This window comes from Lemur catta, chromosome 7 (assembly GCF_020740605.2).
Source record: "Lemur catta isolate mLemCat1 chromosome 7, mLemCat1.pri, whole genome shotgun sequence".
NCBI lineage: Eukaryota > Metazoa > Chordata > Mammalia > Primates > Lemuridae > Lemur > Lemur catta.
This window is the reverse complement of record NC_059134.1, coordinates 92,606,188-92,617,012: the sequence shown is the minus strand read 5'-3', so window position 1 is coordinate 92,617,012 and position 10,825 is coordinate 92,606,188. Positions and strand designations below refer to the sequence as shown.

At 44.1% G+C, this 10,825-nt stretch overlaps 1 long non-coding RNA gene across 1 annotated transcript in view; it reads right to left on the bottom strand.

Annotated features, from left to right (window-relative positions):
- Positions 1 to 10,395, bottom strand: part of LOC123642632 — an 11,585-nt gene extending 1,190 nt beyond the window's left edge. Inside the window, exon 1 of the long non-coding RNA XR_006736500.1 lies at positions 9,349 to 10,395. This is a non-coding gene — a long non-coding RNA (uncharacterized LOC123642632). The remainder of the gene's footprint in view (positions 1 to 9,348) is intronic.
- Positions 10,396 to 10,825: the final 430 nt, after the last annotated feature.

Below are 10,825 nucleotides of genomic sequence, written 5' to 3'. Positions count from 1 at the left end.
CAGCAGCCCCGAGGACGAGATAGATTCCGGGATCTTTGGAGAGGAAAGGCTCACTTACCAAGAGCAGTCCCGAGTGAAATGACATTATCCTTCTACAGAGGGATTGCGGTGGGTTTTTTGATTATTGTTGTTGCTGTTCAACTGCTTTTGTTGCCTTTTTGGGCTTCGCTGGAGTTATTAACCGTCGAGAGTTCAGTTAGCATATGAGGGACAAGGGGACCACAGAAATGAACCGATTTGCCCGAGGAAATAGAGCAAAATGTGTGGCGGAACTGAGAATACAAAAGTCCCAGTCACAAAAGCCATCATGGCACTTGTCATAAAGTGCTAGACACCGTGCTAAGCTTCATATTCCCTCACCTTTACGACAACTAAAAAGTAAACATTATCACCCCTACTTTACAGATAAGCAAACTGAGGCTTAGAGGAATCAAGATACTTGCTGGAGGTCACACGGTTAGTGGCCAACGCCAGGGCCCCTGCAGCCACCTGCCATGCAAGGCCACCTCCCCCAGGGCTTCCTTTTGGGCATCCTGACTTTCCCTGGAGGCTTTTTTTGCAACTTATGATTGACAAAGGGGAAAATCTAATTTTTGAAGGATAATGAAGAAAGGGAGGAAGGGAAGAGAAGAAACTGAATACAAGAGCCAAGTTGGCCCCTGTAATAAAATGTCATCCCACAAGATGTAAGACAACAGTCTTTAATAGACTTTGAGATTCAATTATCCCTTTATATTTGCAGCAGACTCGTCATCGTCTAAATCATGCATTTGCCATAAACACACCCTAATTCACAAATAGAATATAAAGCAAATCATGTCTGAGAGCCATGCAGCTTCTGAGCCATCACTCCCCAGCCCTGGCTCCCTAGGGAGGGAGGTTAATAAATGCCCTGGGCACTGCCTCTACTTCAAGGCCAGGGCCTGTCTCACAGGAGGCTGAGAAGTGCACTTTGACTCAGAGACTGAATCAATCTTTTCCCTTCTGGGGCTTTTAAAGTATGTTCTTCTCTCCTGTCCTGGCCACCCTCTCTTAGCCCTTGGAGGAAAGACAGCAACTCGTGACTCTCTGTGGATCCTTCCCATTTTTTTCCCAGAAGACTTTGCAAGTGTCAGCTCTCAAGTGAACGCCAACACGTTCGAGTTTTCTAGGTAGCCGGGCCTTCCTATGGCACGGGCCCCGGCCTTGCCAGAGAGCTGACCCGCCCTGCCCAGGCCCTGCCTCTCAACTAGCTGCTAGCCCCCCTCCTCGTGCCCCTCCTCACCAGTATTTTTTTAGCTCTCCTCCTTTTTTAAGTTATAACAGTAATGCACGTTCACTGTAACATGGTATTCAACAGAGTTGTACAAAGCAAAAGCTCCTGATGCTCCTCTACCCCAGTTCCATATTCCCGAGAGAGCCAGAGTTCCCAGTGGTCTCATGGGTGTCCTTCCACACATTTCTTTTGGTTCATGTAGACATTCGAGGTTCTCTTAAACAATTTTTGCCTTTTTTAACAAATATGGGATCATACCATACATGTTTCTTCACAACTTGCTATTCAGAATGAATAACATATCACAGACATCTTTTCAGGTCAAATAAAGAAAGACATCTGACTCCTTCTTTCTAATAATGTTGCAGGCATGACATTATGTAGTATACCTGTAGCACCACTTTGCAAATATCTTATGTCCCTTGATCCTCCTAGATGTGATGTCATGCCTGGTCCCTCACACCTATGCATGCCATGGTTTCCCTCCAGTTACAGTCTGCCTGTCTTTGGCAAGGCTCGTGCCAGGCTGGCCCAGCCTTCAGGAGAGGAGTCCTTGTCCATGCAACATTCTTAAGAGTAGTCCCTGCTAAGCTAATCCCGGCCTTTCAGGCAGAACCCAGACAGACTTGTAAAAGCAGGTTTCACTGCCATGAAATCTGGACTTCCTTTTGGCAAAGGAAAAAAAAAAAAACATAAAGCATAACTAAACCCTTAAGACATCATAAACAGGCATGCAAAAATACTACATATAATTCTAGGCATAAACCCAACACCCGCCAGAAAGACTTAAGAAAACAATCCCTGAGAACACAAAAGACGTTGTTTACCAGAGAAAGGTTTTTATAATGCTGCTGCTGCATTTTATTAGAGAGGGAAGAGGCGTGAAGAGGAGACAGGCTACAGGAGATTTCTGTGCTCATTTAAACTGAATGCTAAAACACTCTGGGTCGGAAACGTTTCAAAACTGGAAGTAAATTCTTCGAGACAATCTGGTTTTCTAGAGCTCTTTTATGGAAGTCACATTTGAATAGTTTTAGAAATCCAAATGAAATCTCACAAAAACCTATTAAGAGTTTGTCTCCTTTAGAACCGGTTATTCCATTTCTGGGACTCTATCCTGAAGAAAAATCAGGAATGCCAGCAAAGACGCACGAATAAGGATGTTTATCCCAGCATTACTTACCATTTTAAAAAATAGAAAACACAACTATTCAAAGAGATATTCACAAAGCATTGAATACCAAGGAAAATGCTTATGGTGTGATGTTAAGTAAAGAGAGATATAAAATTGTATATTAAGTCTATGTAAAAATACACATAGAAAACACTGGAAGGAAATACACCAACATATTAACAGTGGTTATCTCTGGGTGGTAGAACCATATATCATTTTTCTTCTTCTCCTTTTACTTGTCTGTAATTTAAAAATTTGCTAAAATGAACCTGCATTACTTTTATAATGGATTGAATTAAACCACACACAAAATATAGCACTGACTCTACTGACTATTTTTAGGATCGTGGGCTGGTATGCGTGGGAAGGAACGGGCGTGGATAAAGCTACGGGTTTTCTGGGTTGGGGGGCAGAGCTGGAGAAAATCCTCTCACTCTTTGGTTTCTTTAAGGGTGTGAGCCCTGCAGAGGAATACCTTCTACAGAACAATTAGCACACAAAGGAAGCTTAATAACATCAAATAGATGATATTGTCAATTCACTCAACATTAGCATGCATTTACTATATGCCAGGCACTGGGGGAAATGACCAACTTTGCATTCTAGTTTATTAAAAAACAAGGCTACATTTTGTCCCCTTCATCATATCTGACACGTAGCACATTGATTCCCTCAATTTTCCTTCTGTTGTTTTCAGAAAGGCAAAAAAAAAAAAAAAAAAAAAAAAAAAAAAGAGACAGAGAGAGAGAGAGAGAAAGAGAAATGAACAGGTTGAGATTTGCAATGGTTGTCAGGAAAGAACATATTGGAAGTAGTCCGAGGACTTTCAACTGACTCTGCTGAGTGTTCTTCATTAGTGCCAGCTCTGGGAAGGATGCAGCCAGGCAGTTCTCAAACTAAGGTTTGCAATTTGTGCTGTCTGTTCTGAAAGCACTGATGGGTGCTCTCGGCAGGACTGGTATACAGTTATTAATCCATTCATTTAATAAAAACCTACTAGATGTCACACTATCTTAGGACCTGGGGGTTAGAATCAAACAAAGTCCTTGCACTCGTGGTACTTACGTTCTAGTGCAGGAGACAGGCAACAAATGCATAAAACTATAAACTAATAGTATTCAGGTCGTGATCACTGCTATAGAAAAAATAAATAAAACAGACTAAGGGACCAGAGTAACAGAAGGCTCTTTTCAAGATAGAGTGTTAAGAAAAGTCCCCCTCCCCAGGAGGTGACATTTGAGTAGAGAACTGAATAAACTGATCAAGTGATATGAATATACAGAGTACTGTTCTGTGTTGAAAGAGCAAGTGCAAAGGCCCTGAGGCAAGAGTGCAGCAAGAAAAGCAATCTTGCTGGAGCACAGTGAGCAAAGAGGAGAGTAGATGGAGACTGAAGTCAGAGATGCAGCCAGGGCTAGATCATGTAGGGTCTTTTAGGGCACAGTGAAGACTTCTGATTTCATTCTAAGAGTGATGAGAGGCCACTGGATGGTTTTGAATTGGGGAGTAAACTGATCTAAGTTTTAAAAGATCACTCTGGCTACTACGTGGGGGAAAAGTGTGTAGACACAAATTTAGGCTAAGAAGCTGTTGCAGAAATCCAGTGAACGATGGTGGTGGGCATGGTGAGAAGTAGTAGGATCCAAGACATATTCTAAAGATGGAGTTCATGACTGAATATGAGGCAAACGCAAAAAAAAAAAAAAAAAAATCAAGGAAGATTCCAAGGTCTTTGGGCATGAGAAACTGAATAAATGGTGGTGTTGTGTAATGATATGGGGAATGCTGGGGGAGGGGTGGGCGTTTTGCTTTGTTTTAAGAGGACATAGCAGATGCTGTTGGTACCCAGCCCGTATCCCTCCGGCCTTACCACATCAGTGCAGGCTGGTTGACTTTCAACTGCAGCATCTGCATCTCTTTGCCTGAGGGCTTTCTCCCAAGCTGCAGAAAACCACACGCTTGTGTGCCCAGCACACCTCGTGGGAGCAGCCATCAGTCACTGACACTCAGAAGTTGGTGGATAAATACCCCAGTTGGGGTACAAATACCCCAGCTCCCATTCCTGGGTGGGTGTGGGGAGACGCCGGGTAATTCTGACATATGTGCTCTACGCCACCATTTCCCAGGGCTCCCCAGTGGGACTGAGCCCCAGTTCCCCGCAGGAGTGCCTGGCTTGACAGCACATCCTTTACTGGCCTTTCTCCCTTCCCAGCTCATTCTTCCCAATTCCCTACTAAGGGTTCCTGGACATCCCAGGTAAATTCCTTACACTGGAATCCAAACTAAGATGGGAACAACTTTCAATTCTTTATACTGCATTTTTCCTTACATCCATTGCTACTCCTGCCTTTGGTCATTCTCTCTTACTTGCTCTGCAATAGCAGCAGAATCAAGATAATCTGTGAACCTTGATCACATACGGTAGGAACCAAATGGAGTAACTTTGATAAACCAGATTGCCAGCTGATCTCCCCATCCCAATCCCTGGGCCTGCTAATAATCAGTTCCTTTTCTTATTCAACTGCACAAGTGCAGCTCTCCCACTTGCTTTCACATTTTCAAAACCAGCAAAGAGAGGACAATGATCCAAGAGAATCCAGAAAGCTGTCAAATGAAAGAAGCAGGAGAATGAAGGACCCTTTCTGTCCCCTCCTTCACTACATAGTTTAGCAAATACCCTGAGACAGGAGGGCCAGAAACTATTAGCAGCGACATCAAATGCTATTTAAGCATCGACTCTGAGGAACTAAATCTCTCATCAAAAGCCAGTGACATAGAGACCTGACTTGCCCTATGTCATATCTCTTAGGGAAGCAAGCTTGTTGATACAGTAGCATTTTATATGTCACAAATGACTCAGAATCATCGCTTTCTGTTTTCCTTCTGTTGCTATGGATTTACTGTGGTGTTAAAAAAAAAAAACCCAAAGCTGCACAAAGATCCTTTGGTTTAAGCAAAAAAATGCTTGGTACAAATGAGCTGCTGTCATTGACCATCAGGCACTGTGTAAACATGATCATCCTCTCTACAGGTGAGAAGATAACAGGTTCACAGTTACACTGGCAGGGATGATGCTGGAATCTGTACCCCTAGCATTTCAAGGGGCACCGAGACTGGGCACAGGCTCTGGAATCATTCAGATCTGGGATCAAACTCCTGGTTAGCCATTTACTAGCTGGTGACTTTCAGCCTCTTTGAGCCTTGGTTTCCTCAGAAGCTTGGTGGAAATCACATGCCCACTCATAGGGAGGCTGAGATGAATGACGGCAGGCGACAAGCAGATCAGGCACTCCATCAATATTAGCTCCCATCTCTATTCAGCTATTGGTAGCTGAAGGCAACCTGGCAAATCCAACCTAACTCCTTAAAGGCCTGAGAAAAGCCAGCCTGGTGATTCTTGAGGCACAAGGAATTATCACCAAGTAAAAAAGGATGACACCCATGATTAAAGGTTCTTCTCCAGGCCCTCTGTTTCTCTTCCAAAGACTCCCTGTGCTGTGGTGTGTGAGCTTCTTGAACATCTGTTTTACATGTCTGCATCTTTAGCACTGAACGCAGGACCTGGCACATAGTAGGGGAGCAAGTTTGGTGCCATGGAGTTAGACAGGCCTGGCTTCAGGTTCCAGTTCTGCCACTTGCCTCTGAACAACTTACTTCTTTAAGCCTCGTTATCTTGAGCCTTGAGTATCCTTATCTTGAGCCTTGAGTATCCTTACCTGTAAAATGGCTAATGGTATCTACTATAAGGTATTATGAATATGAACTGAGCAAAGACATGTAGAGCCTAGTACAGTGCCTGGCACACTGTAGACACTCAAAAATGTTACCCTTTTTAAATAAATAAGGAATAAGCTCATGGATAAAAAGAACTCCATTCAATTAACAATGCACATTCCCCACACACAAAATGAAACATGCCATTGATCACATATTCTTTGTGTCTATCAAGATATAGCCCCAGATATTTCTTATAGTGGCAAACGTTTATTCCAGCTCTGATTTTATGCAGCACAATCAGAGCAAGCTCCGATCTGTAACTGGGATGCAGTGAGAACAAATCACTCTGCCCACCCTCACCTCCACCCCAGCACACATAAGGAAAGTCTGGTCACAAATAATGCCAAGGGAATCGCACAGCATCTGCCCCCAAATATATATTAAGGCACATGGTATTCTTCACTTTACAGTGGGAAAACCAGACAGACGCCACCTTACTCAACTGATCAAAGTGAACATCTCCAGCAATAAGACATACTGACATCACATTCCTCTCATAGGATGCATGAGAAGGGCACATCACTGCTAGGGTGTTCTTTCAGAAACTTCAAAACTCCAGTTTAATCAGTGAGAAAACAGCAGGCAGACCCAAACCGAGGAACGGTCTACAAAATAGCTCATCAGTGCCCTTCAAGTGTCAAGGTCATGAAAGACAAGGAAATAAGGAAGCACCGCCACAGACTGGAGAAGACATAAAACTAAATGCAATGTGGGACCCTGAATTGGATCTGAACAAAATTTGTAGTTCAGTTTTTAAGAACTGTTGAGGGTAGCCCCCAAAGGGGAAAAGATTAACAAAAGATCCAACCAAAAGGTTCATGGGAGACAGAAGGCTAATCCCAGGAACTTGGCTGAACAACTGGGGGTGAGGAAGATTTATGAAAGGATTAAAGTCTAAGCTCCATTTTGCTTCTTTTTCATTTTTTAAACCTGAGCACCAATGGTTATCTTCTTTCCCTCATTCCCATCCCCTCAAATCCAACCTAGAGTGAGAGGATAAGTCTGAGCCACTTCATCAGAGTTTCACAGCAGCATAATTTGCTCTGTTATTTTCATCCATTATCAATATAAATACTAGATGGCCTAAAATTAGATGGATTATTAGAAATAATATGTCATTTAAGTGGAATTGACAAATTGGGATGTAGCCCTAGGTTCGGGATTTTCTAAAGAGCAGGCCCCTTGCTCCTCAGGGATGAGGGAACCCCAGATGCGCAATTTCAGTTAAGTTTTGAGTTTTGAAGTTGCACAGGAGCCCAAGTGAGCCTTCACTTTGTATTTGAGGAGAACTGGGGCCGAGGGAGAGCAAGGTACTCAGGCTCACAGAGTTGGCAGAACCACTGCAGGCTACCACACTGCTTCCTGCCAGCTGTTATGGTCGACTGCGGCCTTATTGTCCTGACCAAGAATGAGACCAGCCTACAGGTATCACACAGCACGGACACTGCTGCTAGACCTCTGAATCACTCAACACCGAAAGCATCTCTACCAGGAAAAGTGATCTATAAGATGCAGGAACAGAGCAAATGTTGAGAGACAAGATTCTTCAAGCTGGAATGTGTGTGCACATGTGTGTGCAGCTGCTGCTTCTGCAAGGTTTAAGATTTCCAGAACATATGCCTGGAGTTGCTCTATATCATTTCCATTTTCCTTAAGCATCTCCCTGCTGTCCACCCAATATTTTTTCCTGCCTCTGTCCACTGTGTCCTTGCCCACATCTTGTGCTTCAGGGTCCATTCTATGTAGCATTTGATCCCCGGGCCTTTCATAGCCCTCGCTTCAGTGTACTTGAAATGAGGTGGTAACAGCTTTGGGGCCCACGAGATACAGTAACACACAAGATAGACAAGATCTCTACTGTCATGGACCTTACGTGTTAGTGGGAGGAGACAGCCAACACACAAGTGAATAAAGATAAAAAAAATTGCAGTAATGATGGTTGTTGTGATGAAACTGAATTGGGATGATGTGATAGGGAGTAAAAGGAGGTCGCTTTAGTGTGGGTGGTCAAGGAAGGGCCTACTTGAAGAGATAACATTGAAGTTTAGTCCTAAATAAGAGAGGGCCAGCCCTGTAGGTTGAAGACAGAAAGACAGTATGTCTGGATCCTAGTAAGTGGAGGGGTAGAGTGTTCCCAGACTGAGTCTAGATCATGTAGGGCCTTGTAGAGCACAGTAATTAATATAGTATGGGAAGGCACTGGACAGCACTAGACTGTGGAGTGATAGAATCTAACTTGTGTTTTAAACAAATATTCTGGCTGCTGCTGTGTGGTGAATGGACTGATATGGTAGAAGTGGGTCACAAGATTAGCAGCAGGGAGACCTAATTAAGAGGGTGTTGCATTAACCAGTTAAAGGATGACAGTGCCTGGGTTAGGGTTGTAGGGATGAGAACATGAATGGATTTAGGATATGTTTTAGAAGAAAAGCCAGTAGAACTTGTTGATGGATGAGCTGTGGGGAATGAGGGAAAAAGGGAATGGAGACTGTTCCCAGGTTTTTGCCTAGAGCACACTGATGCTGCACCACTCGTTGAAATAAGGAACCCTGGGAGAGGAGACTGGGAGTAGGAAATCAAGAGTTTGATTTCAGACATGTTAAGATTGAGAAATTTACAAATGAACTGGCTGAAGCCCCCATCTCATATTTTATATGCATCACTAGACAAAGAACTGTGAGATGCCAGACTTTGCCTTCCTTTTCAATTCTTTGTTAAGCAGGAATAAAGCGAAAGATAACTGAATAAAATATTTAGTCTTCTGTAAAACACTCTTACACTCAGAGGTTTGGTAGTAGAGCCACATCTTCCTAGGCAGGCCTAAGTAGCCAATAAATCACCATGTCGCACCCAGCAACGGCTCAAGGGGCAAACTAATTAAAAATTTAATCCCATGATTTTCATCTTAATCTCTTTTTCCCATTAGCTTTGATCAATGCCCATAAATACAATTTAGCAGAACTGTTCATTTAGATGAATGACTGGGTGGGGTACCTAATTAGTCTATTTGTTATGAACCAATGTATAACTAAAACTTACATGCTAATTATTAAAAACCACACACTAACTTTCAAAGCATTTTATTACCACAAAAGCTATGCTTCTATTATCAAATGAAATGCCCTTTCTATGTTACACTCACCAATTGCTCAAACCTGTTTCTCTTGACTTTCAGTAGTTAAGCTGCAGTGTGCTGTTTAGGTACACAGGGCATTTAGGAAATGTATGCACAACCTTACCCTGCCCTGTAACACAAGCAATAGTGAAAGGAGTACCAAATAAGATTTCATAAACTCCTCAGCTACCTGGGAAGTTCTGCTGCACCCTGCCAAAAAAGAAAAAAAAAATCAGGCTAGAAACCAAACAAAACAACCAAGCAAACCCGAATGTGGGGACTGCTTTGAGAAAAGGGGAGCTTTGCAGTCTGTTCCGACACCAAGGTGAAGATTATGGCTCTGCTCCCTAGGTCTGCATGTCAGGAGATATTCATTTGAATGCCAACATACTTTAGTTCCTTCCAGTAAAAGAGTTCTTCATTTTAAAAATAAAAGTCCATGGCCCTGGTCTCTTGGAGCTTTTTCAGCCTCTGTAGCAGTGCTTTTACTACTTGGATTTTCACTGTCATTTCAATAAAGGAGTGAGAAGAGTAAAGCACGGGGCCTGCCATTAATGAAAACTATTAAATAACGACTCTTCATGCCAGACACCGCCTCAGAAACAGGAGGAAAGTCTACCAGACAGCAGAGGTCGAGGGTAGCGGAGCCCAGTTTAATGCATAAATCTAAAAGAGGAAGAAAATGGCTTTCAGGCTGCCGAGGTCCTCTATACACACACATTATATAGTACTAAGCATCATTGTCTCTGCGCACCCATTGCGTCTGCCACTTCCATCAGCCCAGTAACAACCGGGGTCTTGGGTGAGTTTTCATCAGAAACTTGGCGGCCACGCCTCCCAGCCACCTCCCGCTGCGTCCCTCCCTCTCGTCGGTCCCACTCAAAGACACCCGCTCACGCGGACGGCCCCTCCCCTCGGCCCCCTTCACCGACAAGCCGCGAGCGGCAGAGCCTCGGAGCCACTCTTCCAGGCTACCCTGGAGCTGAAGCGAAGATAAAGGAAGAGGAAGGCGGAGAGGGGCGCAGAAATGTTCTCGTATTCTTGGCGTCCAAGGGGCTCCAGGACAACCGGAGGGGAAGTGACGTCACTCGCACCGGAAACGGAAGTTGGGTTCTAGTGCAGGTTACCGCCATGTTGTGTGTGGCGGATGGGGATTTCCTCGGTCTCTGTTGAGAGGCTCCATTGACTCTCCTTTCTCTCTTCTCCATTTCTCCCATTCACTAAATGAATATTTACTGGGGACTCGCTGTGTGCTGTGCTCCAGACCCAGTGAACAGGATGAACCAACGTTCAAACTTCCCTCAGCACTGGACACTGAAAGATTAACCACACCGCCCCACCGGAGGGGTTCAAGCACCGGGCCTGGGGAGCACTAGGCACTGAGCATTGAGCACGTGGGCCCGCTGGTCGGAGACATCTGGGAGGCTAGTTTGACTTTGGTTACTTGGACTAGGGCCGCAGCTGAAGAGCAGGGGAGGCAGCAATGGAGGGATAGTTGGGAGGT